Here is a 21,128-nt window from a genome sequence, read left to right on the forward strand (position 1 = left end):
AACTGATAATCAGTTGGAGAGAACACTGATATGGAGAAATCTAAGTTCAAATCTCGGCTCTGAAAACTGTAACATTGCGCCTCAGTTTCCTTATCTGTAAAATGGGGATAATAATAATGATTCACTCTTAAATCATTACTGTGCACTTGCTTTTACCTAGTACCATTCTGTGGGCTAGGATTACAGCAATGAACAAAGTGGGCAATGCCTCTGCTGTCGTGGAATTTATATTCTGGTTAGGGCAGATGGATAATAAATATGTACAATGTCAGGTGATGATAAAGGGTGACAGGGGTTTGTCATTTTTGAAAGGATAGTAATGCATTGCTAATGAACTGATATTTGAGCAAACTCTGAAGGAAGAGAGGGAACGACCATGTGGACATTGACAGAAGAGCTTTCCAGGCGGAGAGAACAGCAAGTGCGAAGGCCTGGAGGTGGGAGCTTCGGGTGTTCCAGAAACAGTGGAGAGGCTGGGGAGGCTGATGAGAAGTGAAGGAGGGGAGAGCAGTAGGAGATGACATCAGAAAGGGCCTCGTGGGCTTGGAGAGGATGTGGCTCTTCCTCTAGGGAGCTGGTGAGCCATGGAAGGGTTTTTTTGGCAGAGGAGGGAGAGGATCTGACTGCGGATGGCTACTGCATGGAGAACAGACTGTAGGCACAAAGGTGGAAGCAGGCAGAGCAGACATCCAGGTGAGAGAAGAGAGTGGTTTGAATTGGGGTGCTAGAGGAAGAGGTGGTGAGTAGCCAGATTCTGAAAATATTTCAATGGGACTTATTGACGGTTTACAGGTGGAGTGTGGGATGAACTCAAGATTTTGGCCTTGAGGAATTCAAAGACTGGAGTTTTAATTTACTAGGTTGGAAGAGTATGAGGGAGGAGCTGGTTTGGGGAAAGAAAATCAGAAGTTAAGTCCGAGATGCCTATTAGATGTTCACGTGGAGAAGGGCAGCAGGCAGTTGGTTCTCTGCATCTGGGTTTCAGGAGAAAGGTCAGAGCTGCTAATGGAAACTTAGATGTCATCAGCAGAGAGATGGTGTTTACAGCCCCAGGGCTGGACAAGACCATCCCAGGCGGCAGTGTGACTATCTCCTTCACATGGCGTGAAGGCCAAAAGCTATTGCATGGAAAAGACTTTTGTAAACCGTGACGTGCTAAACACATGGAAAAGACTCGGTGCATCAACATAGTAAAGGACATAATTTAAAGAAGTGTCTGCAGGGAGAGTTAGAATCATAGAATGTTGTACCAAGAGGACCTTAGAAAGCAGCCAATCGACCCCTCTCATTTTAGCCACGAGGAACTGAGGTTGGAGAAGTTAAGAGGCTCGTGCAAGGACACCCAGCTCGTTAGTGGCCAGCAGCCGAGCTGGTCTCAGAACTGAGGAGCCCTAACTGCGGTGCGGTGCTCTTTCCTCCAACAATGCACCTGTTCACATTTACTGCTTCAGCCCTCTCTGAATCTGTCAACCAGGGCCAAGTAATTCTTCCAGAACAGAAATCTAATTATATCGCCTTATGCTTTCATACATGCTATTCCCTCTGCCTGGAATACTCTGCTTCCTCGCGCTTCTCTGTCTGGCAAGTTCCTGCCCCATCTCCATTCCCAGCTAGAAGGGCCCTTTGCTGTGAAGACCTCCTTGCCCTGCTGGGTGGAGCTGGTTGTTGGCCTTCCATGTGCCCGCAGTGCTCTGGTCCTGCATTTACTGTGACTAGAGCTGCCTCTCTGCCTGACTGTGAGGCTCTGGCTCTCTCCTCTTATGACCTCTCCAACGAGCACAGTGAGTGGCACTTAAGTGTTTGGGGAGGAAGGAAGGAAGGAAGGCCTCTTCTCTCACATCAGCTCAGGACAATGGCAAAGCTGTCATTTAGTGACACTTCAGTTCCTCTAACCTAAGTGTGCTTTTGGTTCACAAATTGACAATGACTTCTGGGGTGGGAATTTTCCTTTTTCTTTTCCATCCCCAGGCACAATGAGCAGGTGATTCTGGGACCAAATAGAAAACCAAATAGAAAAGTATTTGGACATTATAAGTGATTGCTGCCTTCTTTTTTTCAATTCTCTCTCTCCTGTTGATATATGAGTGGCTGTGGCTTGTTTGCCTTTTGCTGCAAGGCCAGATTTGTGTTTGTGCCTGGGCTATGCACAGGTGGGTATACACACACACACACACACACACTCACACATCTACATACACTCCTGGGAGAGGCTGCACTCTTTTTTTTCAGAGGCAGCTAGATATCCCAGAAAATGCCCTCAGGTGGGCTCCCAGGTTTGTCACCCTTGAGCATGAGAATTTGGACTTACTTCTTAATCTCTTGGTACCTTAGTTGAAGGTAAGTTTGGAATTTCTAGATCAAGAGTAAATTCCAAGAACTTCTTCCCACCCTCTATGTTTGCTGCTCTTTAGCATGTTTGTTTTGGATAATTCTATATTAATTACTGTATTTACATTCTGCTTAATTAACACTGTTCTGGTAGGTGAAGAATTGCTCCTAATAGAAGTAATTACTGTACAGGTTATTGCAGAGGTTTAAGGAAAGTGACAGAAGACGGTGGTGACACTGTGGTGATGGGGTCAACGCTCCAGGTTTTGTTCCTAGTAAATGATTCAGGGTTTGCCAAACTCTGGGGACGCCTGAAGCAGGTGATAAGCCAGGCTAGTAAAATAACTGTCCCTTCCTGAGGTTTGGACTTCTGAAGCTCTCTTGTATTGAGAGCTCTTGAGTAATCACTGTTAGTCAATAGAATACCGTAGGATGCAATTAGGTTTAATTAGCCTAGCATCCCAAGCATGTCTGCTCCTCTGTCTGTGTCTCTTTGGGTGTCTCCCCTTCTTGGCTCCTGCTTCCCCTGAAAACGAAGCGTTCCTGGGCTGTGTCCCCAGGCTGGGGTCTCCCCTCTTCTCTTCCTGCACTGAGCCCTCTCCCACACTCATTCATAATGTGGAGGGGGAGAGCCAGGGAGGGGCATGAAGTGATGGTGGAAAGAGAAGAAGGAAAAAACAATCAAAACATAGTGGAAAAAGAGAGGGAGGGTGAGAGAATATGGTGAAGGATGGAAAAGATTTTTATAACCTTTCAAGAGAGAGCTGCTGCCGACAACCACTCAGAAGGCACTTTGTCTGCTGTCCCAACCAAACAAATGGGAAACTCTCCCGCTCATACCTTTTCTCTGCTATATATATAGAATATTTTCATATTTTTGTATTAATTAAAAGGTGTCTATATTTCATACACATTTTATTTTTGCAATAACAAAACAGTCCCCACGGTTCTGGTTCTGTAAGGAATGGGAATGGGGGAGTGCGGGGGGAGTGGGGGGGCGGGCAACACTCACAGCAGTGGAAGGGTCCCAGACTGGGGATCAGGAGACCTGCTCCCACCCCAGCCCGCAACTCTGGGACAAATGCTTCCCCTCTGGATCTCATTGTCCTCATCTGTAAAATGATAGGTTTGGACTCGATGCCCTGCACTACCTCTTCCAACTTGATTTCTACCCCCTTATTAAATGGATGGTCTACCAGACTGGTATGCCCAACATACCCATTTCCTTCCTTTTTCCCTCTTGTCTGCATCTCTCTCCTCTTGTTCAGAGTGTCTTCCCTTTGCAAGTTCCTCTCCATTCTGCACATTATGAATCTCAGCATTCCTGTTGCCCTAGAAAGGCATTATTTCTGAGATTGTGCACTGTTTCCCTTTTTATAGCATCTCATAAACTCCTTTCTTGGATTCTTTCTTTTTTTTCTTTCCCATCATTCTGGCCAAACTACTTCTCTCCTTGGTTCAGAGGGGTGTGTGTGTGTGTGTGTGTGTGTGTGTGTGTAGGAGGGTGCTTCTCTAGGTTTCTTACCGTTTCCATTCCTCTGTTTTATCTAGGATTTCCGTTATCCAGAACTTTGTTACATAAAATGATTCACTCTAATTCTTCAATTTCTGGCATAGTCTAGAAAGTCGTTTAATGTTTTCCTTCTTCCAACTTACCTATCTTTATTTCACAGTTCGCTTTAGCTGTCTCTTATAATCACACTTCTCCTGCTTCAATATTTCAGGTCCTTTGTCTGTATCCTTCATTCTTTCGTTTTCTTTTCTTAGGTCACCTTTTAAAAAAATGTTAAAATACCTTTCTTTGTTCAGCAGAGGGCTCTCTTCCCATCCCTCTTGCAGCCGGGCAGATAGGATTTGAAGCAGCTTTTGCCCCCTTGTCTTTCCCTCAGGTTTTCTAGCCATCAGAAATATTAGATACTTAAACTTGTAAACAATTCAGCCTTGTTCGGTGTGGTCGCGCTAAACCTTCCCTCCTCAGCTGAGAGCCCTCCACCGGCTCCCCCGCTCACTAATCTATTGGATGCCCTCCCAATGTTCCTGATGTTATTCACTGTAGCCCCTACTCCAATCGCTCAGTAGGGTAGGTTATCACCAATCCTGGTTTACAGCTGAAGAAACTGAGGCTTGGAGAGGTTCACTCAAGGTCGTGCAGCTTGTAAAGTTAACCCTTTTCCGGCCGATTCTGGTTTTCCAGTCCAGCCCAGCAGCTTCATCTCATTCCCTTCGACTGCAATTTATATCAGATTTCCCTTGTTTTGTACTCAATTCTTTCCCCCTTCAAATCCCCAGGCAGGAAGATCGTCCCTAGCTGATAGGGCTGGGGAATTGGGGAGCCGAGGGGAAGGGAGAATTTCCTCAGGCCCCAGCGGTTGGGTGGGCAGGGTTCTGGTGCGCTGACGCCCCAGCAGAAAGCCGGATTCGAGACGGGGCTTGCCGAGGACGGTAAGGCAGGACGTGGCAAAAAGGCAGCAAGTGCTCGAGGGACCTGGGGCTCGCCGCTCGAACGCCGGCTGCGGGGCGGGACTTCTGCCCACCCTCCGTGTAAACACACTTGGCAAGCCAAGGGCGGGATTCGGACCGAGCCCGGGGACGCGGAGGTGCAGGGCGCCCCCTCGCGCTCCTCCGCGCGCCACGAGTTGGCGGGTGGCGCGCCAGCCGCGGCAGGTCCTCTCCGGCACCCTCCTCCTTTTCTCTCCCGCTCCCTTCCCTCTCTCCGCTCGCTCCCAACTCCTCCCCCACCTCTTCTCCCTCCCTCCTTCGGCCCCCTCGTCTCCTCCTCCCCGCTCTCAGCCGCGCGCCTGGTCGGGAGCTAGTTGGAGCGCGAGGGCTGCCGCCTGAGCCCAGCTCCGCTGAGCCGGGCGGGTTGGCGGCGCGTCCGGCGGCTGCTGGCGGAACCCGAGGGTGGCGGGCTCGGGCCCGGGTCGCGGCTGCACTGGAGCGACGAGTGAGGGTCTGGGGCCGTTCTTGCGCGGCCGCCCCATTCCCAGACCGGCCGCCAGCCCTCCTGGTTCGCCTTCGCAGCTCCCCGCCGCCGGGAGCCGGGAGCCGCCCGGAACCGGGCACCTGCGCTCGCAGCCTGGAGGTGAGTCCCGGGAGCCCAGGACGCTTCCCCTGCGCGGGCTGGGCTGAAAGTTGCAAACTTCAGCAACTCGGGTGGGTAGAGGGTTAGGGGCCCGGGGCCGCTGGCAAGTTGGAACCAGGTGGCGGAGGCTGCGGGCAGAGAGGAGGGAGTCCCCGGGCTTCCACGCCGCCCTCTGCCACCTCAGCTTGGGCGCCCTCCGTGCTGCCGCGTTCCCGCCGTCAGCCGGCTCCGGGTCCGGGCTGCACGGGGCCCTGGCCCGGCCGCTGTCGGTGGCGTCTGGGCTGCACGCCGCGAAGGGGACCCAGGGCCGGGCCTGGAGGAGGGGACGGACGGTTGAAAGGCTGGGAGAGAGCCGAGCTGAGGCGCCGAGGGTGGCGCCGAGATGGAGGCTCCGAGAGGGCGGACGAGTAAACCCGGTGGAGGCAGAGCGCAGGCGGCGAGGCGCGTGGGAACGCGTGGCCCTCCCGGAGTGTGAAATCTCGCGCTCGGGGACGTCCCTGCTCCGCCGCCGCCTGCGGGGGTCCCCACCGGATTCTTCCCAGACCCCCTGACCTGGCAGGACCCTGCGGAGCCCAAACTCTGCCCCGCCAGGCCCCAGATGCAGCCGTCCCGGAGCCCGGCGCTCCCGCCTCGGCGGGCGGAGAGGGGCGCGGCGGCGGGAACGCGGGATGCGAACGGCGCTTTCCTGATTTATTTTTCTCATGGTAATTTGTCTTTGTGGTTGGGCTGCCCATTCACTTTCCGCTCACGTCTTGCGGGAGATCCAGCGAGGAGGGAGGGAGCGGGGGGCGCTCCGGCACAGGGAGAGATGGAGACAGGAGAGGGGATGGGGATCCGAGCCGAGAGGGAAGTGGGCATAGGACCCGCAGAGGATGAAGGCGAGGCTGAGGACACCCGGACGAGCGGAGCCGCGGGCGGGCGGCGGAGGGAGGACAGAGCCGGCCCCTTCTCCAGCGCAAAGTTTAAACAACCAGGAGGAGCCACCTGAAGCGCCCTCCTTGCCTCCTCCCCTTCCCTCGGTGCCCAGTCCTCGCCGCACCGGGCTGCAGTGGGCCCCGAGTTGGGAGGAGGAAAGGTAACTGCCCTACTCTGCCCCCACCCCTGCGATCCTCTCCAGGTATTCCGCGGTGGTGATGAGAGCAGCCGGAGCGGGGAAGGGCTGCCCACCTTCGGGATACGCTCTTTCCCGACCCCTTGACTGAGCGGAACTGGGATTGGGAGGTTGGAAGCTTGCCTGTGTCTAGACCCCACCACTATCCTACCTTCTCTGAGTCCAATCTCCTTCCACATTTCTCAGGCACCTCCACTCCCCCTCCCATCCCCACCACTTCGGCCTCATTCAGCTCCTTCGGCAGGCAGCGTCAGCGGCGTCTCCCTTCAGGCCCTTCTGGCCCGCCTCTCTGTCCTCCCCGCCCCTACTTTCCCTCATCTTTTAGCCTGTTCTCTTCCATTCCTTCTCATTTACCGCACCGCCCCCCGCCCCAGTTCTTCGTGACATTCAAAAGTGGGCTCTCACCTTTTCTGAACCAGGATAGATGACCTTGAGGAAGGGGAAGAGGGGAACTTGAGCCTGAGAACTGGACCTCACAACTAGGAAAAGGGGGGCAGATTAAGAAGCAGCTTGGAAAAACCCACCAGTACCCTGCCCCAAATTTAGATTACCAACCGAGGAGGAAGGGGGATAAAATATCAAAGAGAGAGAGAGGGAGTTTGCCACTTGATCACTCTGCAGACTAGAGATCTAGAAATTACAGTTTTAAGTGATCTTCTCTCTCTGTGTGCATGTTGTCCTGTACTTTGGGCATTGATTGGAACATCCCACAGCCTGGTCCTACCTGTCACCTGCTGCCCCCCTACTCACCCTGACTCTCAGGGCCCACTAGGATTCTACTGTGAGATGATGAGTTCCTTGAGGTCAGGGAGCCATCTTATCTTAATACAAATCTAGCACTTTACATTGATACAAGGTTCCTGGACTCAGAGGCAGGACTGGAACTCAGGTCTCCTGCCCCTCCCCACCCAGCCCACTGGGTATAAACCAGTTTTATTTTTTACAAAAAGAGAAAAAAAATCCAACCATGACTTTTTGCTTCCCCTGATGTAGTAAAGTCTTATGCAGGGATTGGATGAGAAAAAACTGGAAGCTCACATAGGATGTTCAGGAATCCCAAGGAATATCCAGAAAGCCCTGATCCCTGAGTGTGGGTCTGAAAAGGGGAAGGGGAGCCCCAGCAAAGGGGGCAGAGGGCTAGCAGACATTTAGGGAGGATCAGCGTGGCAAGGCTGTAGATTGGTGGATGGAGTGTGTACACTTGGGAAGAAGATGCTCTCGGGTCCAATTCTTTTGAACACTGATCATGATACTCCTGTTCTTAATCTTGGCCACCCTCCTCTACCCCACAGGGAAAGCCAAGAAGATATCAATTCAGGTCAATACCATACAGTCAACAAATTTCACTACTTTTATTGAGGATTGAGGTGGTAGAATGGACACAGAAGGCAAAGGACAAGATCCCTGATTAGAAGTGCATGTCTCCTTGTTATATAGCCTTAAAGGCCCCAGGGCTGAGCTTCAGTGCCCCCCACACACCCCCAGTAGCTAGATGTTCCCCATGGTCCTCAAGTGTTGGCTCTGTTACTGAGTGGATACAAGGTAAAAAAGACCAACAGTGGGACTAAACTCACATGTTCACTATTTATCGAGCACCTATTATGTGCCAGGTACTAGAAGCTATGGATGCAACAGTAGATAAGACATGTCTCTGATCTCCAGGATGGAGGTGAATCAGCGTGACTAGGAAAACACAATTACTGGCATTGCCTCCACTGCTGTGATAGAATTTATTGTGGGTTTTTTTTTCCCTGTGGGTTTGTTCAGGTGACCTGACAGCTAATATGGAGTTGTCCAAAGGACTTGGGGTCTAGGGTTTGGGGGAGGGCTGAGAGGGCTAGTATTCCACCACCTTAGCACTTCCCTCAGCACCAAGTCCCCTCTCCATGCCTCAGATTCCTCACTCATCAAGTGGGGCTGAACACCTACCTTGTACCTGTGGTGTGGACAGAGGCAAAGCCAGGTACCTGAAGATCTGAGGAAGAGAACTATTGGGAGGGAGTATTTGGTTATTTATACATCAGTGTCTGAACCCCAGTGAGTCTTGCGATCATCCTTTGCCTCATCCAGTCACCTTGATCACTAGCTTGTCTTCGTCACCTGGTGACTCTGTGTGTGTTTGTGTGTGTGTGTGTGTGTGTTGGAAATAATGAGTTTTCTTCACATTCAGATCTTTGCATTTGAGTTTAGCCATCACTAAGTTGGTCTTAAATTTATGACAAAGCTTAACTAACTTGTCTTAAATGTATGACTAGAAGCCAAAGCAAGTGTCTTGACTAATGGAGTTTCATTGAATTGACTGAACTGAGCTCTTCTTTTAGAGCTTATGTGGGCAACACGTGGATTTCACTGGCATACTGCTGTGTTTTTGTGGACCTCCCTCTCTCTGACTTTTGGTTTGATGACATCTGCCTTAGCTGAAGAGATGGCTCTCTGATGGGTAGTCTGGAAGGGGATCTTTGTGTATGTCACTTTCTATCTCAGATGGAGGAATCTCCTCCAAGATTTTCTTTCTGAAAAAAATTCCCCTATAACCTGCTTAAATGCTAGAAAGTACCAGCTGGGAGCAGAGTTCTGAAAGGGAAGGGGGGTGCCAAACATTCTGTGGCTCTGCCATGTCTGCTTCCCTCCCTCTGCTTTAGTGAGCATGAGAGATGAAAACCAAACCTTGCAGAATGCACTCTTTAATCCTGACATTAGTCAGGGACTCACCAATGAGCAATGACTACACTTGGTACCTCCAGAGTGGGAAAAGGAAAAAAAGATGGCTTCCTATCCAATTTGCAGCTCGGAACAGTGGGGAAAGCAGGACGAGGGACCTGGGAGGGATGGCGACTGGGCATGGGAGAGTTTGACCTTGAGCACACTTCCCAACAGTTGGGCTTCGCATCCTCCTCCACTCTGACTTGAAACAGGAGAACAAGGATTCTGTTAGGCTTCCCCTGAGCTTTAAAGGCAGTGCTGTGTGCTGAGTCCCACCGTGACACTTCCCTCATTGATCTGCGATTAATAAGGATGACTTAATCAGACTTGCACCTGGAACTCGTTTGAATTTGAAGCCTTGTCCGTACTATCAGAATGTCTTTGCATTTGAACCAAGAATGTCTCTGGCCTGTTCTGTGATAGGAAGGGCTGGTACTGGAGGATGGCTGGTGACCATCTGTTCTGCTATCTCCTGAGGATCAAATTAGAGGAGATAGGTTTAAATTCCCCAAGGAGGAAGCTGGGTTAGGAACAAGGGAGGCTTCTCCATCTTGAATGGAGATTACCATCACTTCTTGATTTTCCAGGAGTGGTTCATTTCTTTTTTTGTGAATTATTTGTGGGGAATATTTAGTCTCAGGCCAGTTTCTAGTTACAGCCAGCCCCACTGTTGGAAACCCACCTGATTGCCAGTATCTTCAGAAAGTGCGTTGTCCTTTTAGCCTCCACCTGAGCCAAACATCATTAGGAAGGTAAATCCGCTATATATCAGGTATACGTGTGTATGTAAATATACTCATATACATTCACATATGAACACAGATACAATGCATTGCACAGCTATGTTACAGTTTGATCATCCAGTATTTTGAGTTACCTGCGGCTCTGTTCTGCCAGAATTGACAGGAGGCTGCCTCTAGGGAGGCAACTTCAGGGAAATGTCTGGTAGGGTAGCAATTTAGATCCATCCCTCCTTGCCATCCGCACTGGTCCACCTGAGCCAAAACTCCCTCCTTGCTGCCCTAGTCATTGCCCTGAAGGCCCCCCAAGGAGCCCTGCTTTAAGGAGTACAAAAGAGCCTCAGTTGGCTCTTAATTATTCAGGGATAGGTGGATCCAGTGGGCAAAGCACCTGACCCAGGACTCTTATTTCCCTTCTTTTGGTGGCTTGAGTAACTTATACCTGTAGTGAGAAGCTGGGGAGATCTTATCATTTAATACAAACTTTTGTTTCTAGCAGCCTCTTCCCTCTGCTCCTCTTCCCTCAAGGCACCTGAGGGAAACTAGGAGCCCTCCGAGAGGCCTCATCCACCCAAAGCAGACTGCCTTTAAGGTTCACACCTTGCTCTGTTGGCTGGGGTGTGTTTCTGCCCAAAAGCAGGAGAGAGGAAAATACCGCTAGCTCCGGCTTCTGCAGAGTCAGATCCCTGTAGATTTCCCAGCATCTTGATTTTCTTCCCTCTCCCGTTTGTAGAGCCACCTGCACTTGATTTTATGGAGTCAGCTATGGGCCCCATCAAGAGTCTGAGCGAAGAGGAGTCTGAGCCAAGAGCAGTGTCCTTGTGGTAAAAGCTCCCAAACAGGTCAGCTCAAAGGAGCACTTCTGTGAATGTCCCCCAAGGCTAAGGGTCATTTTCCTGCATAGACCAGGTGCCTTGGGGCCGCCTGCTCCCTTTTAGCATCTCTCTAGCTTCCAGAGTGGGTCTCTCTTCACATGCTGGGCTCAGTCTAGAGAGCAAGGCTCAAGTCAACTCTGTATACGGGTAACAGTAGCTTGGTCCCACTCAACTCTAATTCACTGGCTCCTTCAGAATCACCTGGAACGCTTTGAAAAAAATATAGACGACCAGCTCTTAATTAAGTCAGAATCCCTGAGCTTGGAACCTGGGCATTGATTTTTTTTTTTTGAGCTCCTAAAATGCAACCATGGTTGAGAGCCACTGACCTAAATCTTTCCTAGGTTCTACCTGGCCTCACGCCAATGGCATGCAGATCTGCTTTGCCCTCAGCCCTTCACAACAGCCGGGTACCAGCTAGAGCTCCTGGCATTCAGATCATAGCTACTGTTTGTGTTCCTGTGTTCTGAATTTAATGACTTTTTATTATAAGCTGATTGTGGGAGCTTCCTTCTAGTGTAACTCCTTTGTGATCATTTTTTTCTTAAAAAGCATTTATAAAAGTAATGCATTCAGCATTTTTGGGTATTTCCTTCTAGATATGTAACAAAACTGTGATTGTACTGTGTTGTTTTGTAGCCAACCCTTTTCATTTAATCACATATTGTGATAATTTCCCCATGTCTTAAGTATTCTTCTCAAATGGGCTTTTCACTGGCTGCCCGGTATTTCATCTCATGGATGTGCCATAATTTATTTAACGAATCCCGTGTGGGTTGGACATCTAGATTGTAAACCACTTTTTACTGTTATAAATAATGCTGCAGTGAACATCCTTGTCTATAAATCTTTGTGCCTATTGATGATTATTTCCTCAGAGCAGATTTCTAGAAGTGGAATATTTATGCTTCTTTTTAACATGGACCATTTAGACAACTTTTGACTGACTTCCTAGAGCAATAAAAAATATTCATATTCAGAGCTGGAAAAACAAACTATTTTTACTGAACTTTTCTGAGGCATCAGCCTGGCTTCTTCACCCTTATCTGAGCTGAAGGTCAGAAACCTTGACCTAGCCTTGTGCCTGGGCTCCACCTCCAGGTCAGTTCCACAGATTGCTGCCTCACCTTTCAGGTGAGCTCCAAGTCTCTCCTGCCCCTAACCCACAGCGTCTTTAGTTTCTTCTTAAACCTTCTTAGCCTTTTCTTCTTCACACCTCCAGCCCCGGAACTATCAGCACTCAGCACTGCCTTCAAGCTACTGTTCCATAACGGCTATTATTACTGAGCTATTATTATGTACCAGACAGTCTGCTCAACTTTGTATATGCTTTATCTCTATTAATCCTCATGTGCCTTATGTGCACATATTATTTTTGTCTCCACTTTCCACCTGAGGAAACAAAAACCTTGGGAGAGAAAACAATTTGCCCAAGGTCACACAGCTAATAAGTAGTAGAACTAGGATTTAAACCTAGACTGTCCGACTGCAGACCCTACAGACTTAACTGCTCCATATACTTTTCTCCGTTCTTGGCTTATGGTGTCAACAAGTTGTACACAAATGCTCCATCAGCATCCCGTGTACATATACTGTGACTTTCTCCAGAAGAAGAAGGGCAGTTCTCACATACAAATCGCAGAAGAGTGGGGTTGCTATTCATCAAGTCTCCCTTTTCCTTTTGACCTCCTTGATTCTGTCCTCACCCCTCTCTCCAAGTACCCCACTCCAGAAAACATTTCTTGTCTCCTCACCGACCAGTTGCCAATATCCCAGCGTGTCTTACAGCTGAGCAGATCCAAGTTATAACATACCCCTATTATAGCCTCCCCACCCATTTGGAAGAATTTGGATGCTACTTTCGCAGTATGGCTTATGAGGCTGTCAGGGAGGCAGGCATGCCATAGTAATGATAGGGGGAGAGGCAGCCTGACTTCTGTTGGATGTCAAGTACTGCTTAAAGTGGAGGACTGGATTCACTTCTGCATTCTTGCCTCTGTAACCTTGTCATTGCCCCAAAGATAGAGAAATAGCAGCCAAAACTGTCCTTCTGATTTGATTCTGACCATGACCAAGAACTAGGTGGTGATGTGACAGTGCTTAGATGACAGACACCACATCAGTCTGGCGTTAATGATGGCCAAGGAAAGAAACGACACGCCCACAGACCTTCCCTAGTCTGTAAGAAATCTGATTTTGGGAAGTATGATCGCATGATTAGGGATTCCAAAAGGGATGATGGTTTGTGACAGGTGAAATTCTGAAAAATGAAGCTTCACATTTTTATCCATGACTTGGGTGAAACTGGAGCAAGCGAGCTTATCAGATTTGTTGATGACAAGGCTGTGATGGGCACCTCCTATAAAAGACAGAATAAATATTCAAAATGATCTTGACAGACTGGAATGCTGGGTTTAAACCAACAGGATGAAATTTAACAAGGGCAGATGGAAAGTTGCATTTAGATAGCAGAAATTAATTACTCAAGTTCATGATGGGGGGTGGTGGGGGCCGACTTGATTTGGCTGCAGATCCTGAGAAAAACATCTGAGGGGTTTAATTGTACGAAGGCTTCATAGGAGCCGACAGGGTGATGGGATTGCTCAAAACAATACCATCTTAATTGGCACTAAGAGATGGGCAGAGTCCAAATTGGGTTCTCCCTGGTCATTATGTCCTCATTTCTGCACGTGGATTTTAGAGGGGACCCTGGCCAACTCAGGCGTGATCAGTGGAGGGCATCCAGGGTCAGGAGGGGATTGGGAAACCCAGCCACAAAAGGCTTAGTGAAGGGAGCCCGTCTGTTTAGAGAGGGTGAAAATCCTGGGGGTCACGGTGGCTGACTGCAGAATAATAGGACTTCCTGTAGAAGAGAACACAGTTCATCATCCTGGAAGAACCAGAAGACTCCAGAGTGGAAAGTACAGGAAGCTGGATTTTTTCACAGTCTGCATCTTCCCAACCAGATGGGTTCTAGTGAAGCAGCACCAGCTGGCAGTCCTGCCTCGAACGCTGTTGGGGAACTCCTGGCCCAGAGACAGATGATCGACTGGCAGCACACCTCTCTGTCTCCCTGCGGCTCTGCGGCTGGAGGGTACCCACTTCCTTTCCTGAATACTGCAGAACAGTGGTTTCCAATGTGAAGTCCCTGACCAGCAGCATTCGCAGCACCCGGACCCTGTTAGGGATGCAACAGTTCTGGGGCCAACCTACTAATGCGGCAACTCCCCAGTAGGGCCCAACAGCCTGCCCTTTAACAAGCCCTCCAGGCCGTTCTGATGCGTGCTGAAGTTTGGGACACTGCTTTAGACCACCCTGGGTGGTTCTTTCTGTCGCTGGAGGCTTGTGGCACCACAGCCTGCAGTCCTCAGCTGGGGAAGCAGTGTGGAACCTTGGAAGGAGTGTGGGCTTGGGGATGAGACAGACTAGGGTTCAAACCCAGCTTGACTGGTTTTGTGTTGCGGGTTTTACATAAGTTCCTTTCCCTCTCTGAGCCTCCTTTTTGTGCTGGAAAATGAGGGAGGGCTAGTTTAAAAAAGGATTAAAGGAAGTGGCATAGCTCATGTAGATGCTGGCTATTAGTGCCAGGTCATCTTCGGGAGGGTCTCATCAGCATCAGTTGCCTTTCCTACAGAAGTCCGTCTTCCCAGTGAGCTTACCTCGAGCCCCTCAAAGAGAAGCCTGTGTGTGGGCTCCTCTGTATCCCCTCACAATGCCCACCAGCATGGGTCTCCCTCAAGTGAGGGGTCAGTTAACTCTTGGGCTGCCAGTTCCCTCCCTCCTGGGCAATGGAGAGCCAGGGCCACTCTCCTTCCCACCCCTATCCAAGACCCCTATGCTTGAGAGCACGTGTGGCTGCATCCTTCCAGTGGACATGGGTGTTGCCAAACTTGATCTTTTTTTAAAAAAATATTTATTTATTTATTTTTGTCTGTGTTGGGTCTTCGTTTCTGTGCGAGGGCTTTCTCTGGTTGCGGCAAGCGGGGGCCACTCTTCATCGCGGTGCGTGGGCCTCTCACTATCACGGCCCCTCCTGTTGCAGAGCACAGGCTCCAGACGCTCAGGCTCAGCAGTTGTGGCTCACGGGCCCAGCCGCTCCGTGGCATGTGGGATCCTCCCAGACCAGGGCCCGAACCCGTGCCCCCTGCATTGGCAGGCAGACCCTCAACCACTGCACCACCAGGGAAACCCCAAACTTGATCTTATGAGGTCTGCTAGTCTAGACTCTCTGCCTTCAGCATGCAACTTTATCTACTAAAGCCATCAATGAAAGGTCTTGGGGCCAAAACATCTCATGGCAGCCTCTAACCTTAAGTAGGTAAGAAGCCTGAGTTGCTGGTGTCAGACAGGCAGGGAACGTGAGTGGGCCCTTCTTGGAGCTGGGAGATGCTGGGGTCATCTCTACAAGTCCCTTTCCGGTGACCAGCTGGTGGAGTCTTCAGTTCCTCAAAGACAAAGCTCATCTCCCCACAGGGTGGCCTAGTTGATTTTTGGTCAACAAGTCTGATAGAAAGTTCTTTTATTTCTCCGCAGTCTGTGTCTCTCCCCATGGGCTCCATCTCTTCCACGTGTGGCTATTCCAGGCAAACCCAGTCACTCCCACTGCACAGCTTTTCAAACACTGGAGACCAGTTGCCTTCTACCTCTCCCCTGCTTCCATTAGTCCTCCTCTGACTTGTCTCTTCATCTCTGGGCATGGGACACTGAACATCCTCTGACTTGTCTTAAGTTGAGGTCACCAGAACCAAGTCTGGTCCTCTGGGTGAGGCGTGGTCAGCACACCCTCATGGGTCGAGATACCATACCTTCCTTTAACGCAGCCTCATATCTGCCCTGGCTGGTTTTAGAAGCCACATGGCCCTGCTGACTTTTGTTAAACTTAATAGCCAGTCGATACCTCCAGGTTTCTATACCATAGTCTGTGACTCAGCCCCATCTCCCAATTTTGTCTTTGCGCTTGCTTTCATTAGCAACGGCTGCCATAACAAAGTACTAAAACTGGGTGGCTTAAGCAACAGAAGTGAATTGTCTCATAGTCCTGGAGACTGGAAGTCCCAGATCAAGGTGTTGGCAGTATTGGTTCCTTCTGAGGGCTATGAGGGAGAATCTGTTCCATACCCCTCTCCTAGCTTCTGGTGGTTTCCTGGTAGTCTTTGGTATTCCTTGGTTTATAGAAGCATCATTCTAATCTCTGCCTTCATCTTCACATGGCCTTGTCCCTGTGTGCCTGTCCGTCTCAAAATTTCCCCTTTTGTAAGGACACCGTTCATACTGGATTAGGGGCCCACTCTACTCCAATATGACTGCATCTTAACTAATTACATCTGCAACAACCCTGTTTCCAAATAAGGTAACATGAGGTACTGGGGGTTGAACATATGAGGTTTTCTGGGTGGGTGGGAGGCATGGTTCAACCCATGACAGCACTGTAGCTTTTTTGCTCTTATGTTTGGGACTCTACATTTCCCCCTAATTTATTTTATGTGGTCTGAATTCAGTCCACCTCTCCAGCTGATTAAGATGTTTTGAATTCTGGCATCCAGTATATCTGCTGTTGCTCCCAGCTTCAAGTGCTTTTTGTATATTGATCCAAGGACTAGATGAGATGTGGAATGGGGTGGGATAGGTCAGAGCCCTACAGCATGCACCTGGACCCTTCCCTCCAAGAGGTCTTGAACCATTGGTAAGTACCCTTGAGTACTTACGATTGTGCAACCAGCTACATGTCCCACTAGTTCTGCCACCTTCCGCTTGCTTGCAACAATTTCGCAGAGAGCTTGTCACATGTTTTCAAGATCAGCTACACAGGTAAACCCAGTTTCCCTCATCTACCAGCTTGGTGGCCCTGTCAGTGGAGGAGCTGAGCTCTGCCTGACAGGACTTCTTTACTGAACACGTATTGTCTGCCCGTGGTCTCAGCTGCCTTTCCCCAGTGTCCACCACCCTGCCTTTATCATCTCTTCAGGAATTCTCTCGGCTGGCACCTGGACTTTCCCTCTCTGTGGTTTGCAAAAGCCACCTCAGACCCCTTTCTGCAAGTGAACCCCTCTAGTGCCTGCCAGGATCCTGGCAAGATTCCCGCAAGATCCACAGCTGCTCCGAGCCTCATTTGCATGTTCCCTGGGATGCGCGGCTGGGCCAAGTGGCCTGAACTCATTCGGAGCAGCTGGAGGTTTCACGGGCCTTTCCCCAGCCTCAGGCCTGGGAGCCTCCTGTGCCCGAGGCACCCTTCCGTGGAACCCCACACCCTGACGGTGAACACGGAGAAGACATGAGCTGAAGACAGAAGGGCAGGGCCTGCCAGAGAAGTCCCCCAACCTGGACACCAAGTTAGTTCCCTTGCAGCGTTCTTCCCCCTTCCAGCTCCTCTTCCCCACATTGCTCTCATTCCTAAAGTCTCTCCTTCTCTTCTCTCTGTTGCTCGGTGACTCCGTGGGGTAAGTGCATGGGCGAAGGTGAGGTGTGTGACCAAGGGGCTGACTGGCTGGGGGCAGGGGAGGGTTGCTAGGTGCCGGCTCTCCCATTCACTCGTAGGGTGACTCTGGGCAAAGTATTTCTCCTCTCTGAGGCTCAGTTTCCTCATCTGTGAAATGGCTATCATACCTACTTCAGAGTGCGGTCGTGGGGATTGAATTAAATGAGTTCCTTTTACTAAACCAAGTCACCTGGTATAGTATCTGGGGCCTGAGAGTACCAAACAAACTGGTCCTTGTGCAGAGCAGACTGGCCAGCTGGAGCCTGATGTGGAGGGTGGGAGGGAGGTGGGGTCACAGCCTGGGCCCTGCACGTGGGGACGGGGGCCAGGATGCAGTGAGGCCGTTGGAATGGAGAAGAAGGAGTGAGCCTGAGAGAAATGGGGGCGGAAGAAGCCCCAGGACTGAGCAATCTGCAGAGAGGATGGAGGGTCGTGAGGATTTCCTAGAGTTTACTGAGAGCTTACGTTGTGCCAGGCCATTTAAAATGCTCTGCTATGTATCTTAGCTCATGAAAGCCGTAAGAGTAGGTATGACTTGATCACGCCTGTTTGCAGACGGGGTGACTGAGACACGGCGATATTAGGTAACTAGTAAGCCAATCCCCAGGCTTCCAACCCAGGCAGGCTGCCGTCTCCCAGCTCACACTCTCCTCCGTCTGATGCACATGCTTTTCTGTTCCCCCTTTCCCTTCATGCATCACGATGACCCCATCCCCGGTTCCATCCTGCAGGATCTTTCTGTTCCCCCTTTCCCTTCATCCATCACGATGACCCATCCCCGGTTCCATCCTGCAGGATCTTTCTGTTCCCCCTTTCCCTTCATCCATCACGATGACCCCATCCCTGGTTCCATCCTGCAGGATCTTTCTGTTCCCCCTTTCCCTTCATCCATCACGATGACCCCATCCCCGGTTCCACCCTGCAGGATCCTCACAGCATCTCCTCCTCGTGATTGGGGGGGTGGGGCTCAAGCCTCTGCCCTTCTCTAAGGACGCTTCTCAGGGCACCTTCCGTGAGATTCTAACTCACATCCATGTCCGTTCTCCCCATTCCCACCATCAATCTGTAGAAGGAAGGAGTTACGTTAGATACAGGGAAAGCCTCTCAAATATGAACTGCAGGAGAAGTTACAACCGCTGATCGAAGGCAACTGTGGCATGACTTAGCTGGAGGTGTTCAGGGCTAGGGTGGAGGGATGGAGGAGGGGGAGGATGCAGGGAGGTGGTGTGGTCCTGGACCTCTGAGACCCACGGCTCCAGGTGCAGGATGAGCGGCCGCGGGGTGCTCCTCCTGGCAAGATGGCTGCCCCTCCTCAGTAACCCATGGTTTAATTACACTTCACAGCCTGGTCCTGCTGGGAGAGCCGATTGCTCTGAGATTGTCCTACTGGGCTAAATGTCTGAAGCGCTTCCCGCTTCAGAAACTCCTGTCCTTGAGAGGGCAGGGCCAGGGAGGCTCCGCCCAGGTCTGGGACCTGGGTGGGATAGGAACTGGGGGGACGGGCATGCCTGTGACTGTCCCCTGCTCTTTCCTGCCCTGGTCACCTGTCTGGGGAAACCTTCGTGACTGTGAATTAAGCCTTCTGCTGGCAGTCTGGTGCTGTGGCCTCCTGCAGGGACTCTGATAGAGGGAAAAGGAGAGGGGGGCAGAAAGGCACACAGGGGAGAAAGCACAGGTAGCCCTAGGGGTGGATAAATGCCTCCAGCCCCAGGGATTAATTCTGGGGGGGGATCTGCTTTGTGTTCTCAAATACAACTACCATGTGTGACGCCCCACCATGAGCCAGTCTCTCATTTCAGTACTCCTGGAGGCCTATAAGGGAGAGGTTAGCCCACAATTTACACATGAGGAAAAGACTTCAGAGAGGTTAAGAAGCTTACCTAATACCCCACAACTCATAGAGGTGAGGTAACCAGGCCACAGTGAACCCAAATCACGTGCTCTTTCCACCTGATCATGGCCTTCTCCCAGTAGCTTGGTACCTGCCTACCGGCTCCTGTGGGTCAGGAATGCCAGACAGAACCAGGGAAATGCGTTTGGTGGTAGAGGGCAAGTTGGAAACTAGGGGGTTCGAGCATTTGGGGTATGCAGTGTTTTTCTGCTAGAACGTTGTCCATAAGTGCTGTCACTGCTGGGAGGCCCAGGGCTCTGGGTTTCTCTGGGTCATTCTGCGTCCTGCGGAGGTGATGGTGAAGCTTTTATGGGAAGCCGTCGTATCCTTCCATAGCACGGCTGTGGTCTCTCTCCCCTCCTCCCCAGTGCTTTCTCTCTCTCTCTCCCTCTGCCTCTGTCTCTCCCTCCCTCCTTCCCTCGCTCCTTCCTTCCCAGGCTGGCCCTCTCCTGTGACCTCTGTAGGGCAGCAGCCTCGATGTCTTCCTGAGCCCTCTAGTGACTGCTCCCTGGCCTGCACTTCTGTCAGAAGCCTGTGTCCTGGGTACTTTCTGAGACTCTAGGATGGAACTTTCGGTCACAGGCTGTGTGTGCATGTGTGTATTGGTGGTGGGGAAGGGTTCATTTCACAGAGGCCTGGGGCAGAGTCTGCCACGCTACGGAGGCCCCACCTCCCATGCCAGTGTGAATTCAGAGTCTCACTGTTCTTGCCCAAACTCCAGACTCCATCTCCTATCTTCTCATGTGCACAGGGCATCTGGGTAAATCAATGCCCAGGGTGAGCCCCGGATGTCCCACAGTCCCCCATGTTGGACCCATACAGCGCTGTGCTTGCTCACGTGTGGCAAGGAGGCTGGACTGGGGCAACCACATCTTGGATGCTCAGTGCGCCTGCCATTCTGCTCTCTAAACACATGTTCCCTGATCCCCAGAGGACCAGCCCAAGACTTGTTCCCTCATGTTATGGCTGGGGAAACTGAGGCTCTGGTAGTTAAGTAACTGGCCCCAGGTCACACTCTATCTCACTGGCTCTCTCAGTTCCCTTGCAGCCCTGACAGGTGGGGGCTTGCAGGAGGAAGGGGCTCAGCAGCTCAGTCAAGGGGCTTACTAACCGCCCCCCTCACCCCGCTTCTGTGCTTTCAACAATGGCCCTTGGGCCTGTCCACTAGAGGGGAGGCTCCCAGGACAGGTTGTCCATGTGAATGGTGCCCCTGCCCCCCATCTTCGAGGGAGTCCCCTCAGTGACAGCCCTATGACTGCACAGCCCAGATGTTCAGCCCAAGTCACGCCCCATATTTGTCTTAGAGGTTTGGAGTAGTGAGGCTGGTGAGGGGATTTGGAGAGGCTCGCATCTCAGAAGCTCTGATAGAAATCAAGCTCTCCTCACCGCAGGTCTCAGATTATTTTATCTGTGTTAAGGAGACCCGTTTCATGGGTCTGACACAACCTGGCACCCTTCATGAAGGTGTGAAGGTCGATGGGAGGGAGGCTGGGCTTTAGACTGCAGGGTGGCCTGCATGTGTGGATGGTCCATCCTTCGAGGCATCAGAGAGACCAACATTTCTCCTGTTGGGCTTGCTCTGATAGGGCTATGCCAGAATTCTTCCTGGTCCTAAATTTAAAACCTTGTTTACATTGTGAGTGGAGATGTTTGCAGTGAACTGGAGACTCACAGGGCTAAGAAGGACCTGGGATGGCATTTAGTGCAGGCAGCGGGAGCTGCAGTGGTTCTGGAGTTTCAGCCGTGCCAGACTGTGAATTTGGCTTCATGGCCGAGCTGGTCCTCCTCATTGAGTGACGATGGATATTGATGGAAGATGGACTCCTCTGGGCGTGGGGAGGTCACAGTCATTCTCAGGATTTTGAAGAGACAGGCTTCTAGTATTCTCATTATCTGGTGATAATATTTACACTTCCAAGTGAG

At 50.9% G+C, this 21,128-nt stretch overlaps 1 protein-coding gene across 4 annotated transcripts in view; it reads left to right on the plus strand.

Annotated features, from left to right (window-relative positions):
* Window positions 1-609: 609 nt before the first annotated feature.
* The window catches only part of SEMA5B (semaphorin 5B), a 123,537-nt gene continuing 103,018 nt past the window's right edge, over window positions 610-21,128 (plus strand). Inside the window, exon 1 of one of the 4 annotated variants that reach the window (XM_059920970.1) lies at window positions 610-693. The gene's annotated coding sequence lies outside the window, so the exon portion shown is untranslated. Of the gene's footprint in view, window positions 694-2,278; window positions 2,338-4,917; window positions 5,411-21,128 lie in introns of those variants that run through there. The other 3 variants (XM_059920972.1, XM_059920969.1, XM_059920973.1) reach the window with 3 other exon arrangements.

The sequence above is a fragment of the Balaenoptera ricei genome, chromosome 4 (genome assembly GCF_028023285.1).
Source record: "Balaenoptera ricei isolate mBalRic1 chromosome 4, mBalRic1.hap2, whole genome shotgun sequence".
NCBI classification, from domain to species: Eukaryota; Metazoa; Chordata; class Mammalia; order Artiodactyla; family Balaenopteridae; genus Balaenoptera; species Balaenoptera ricei.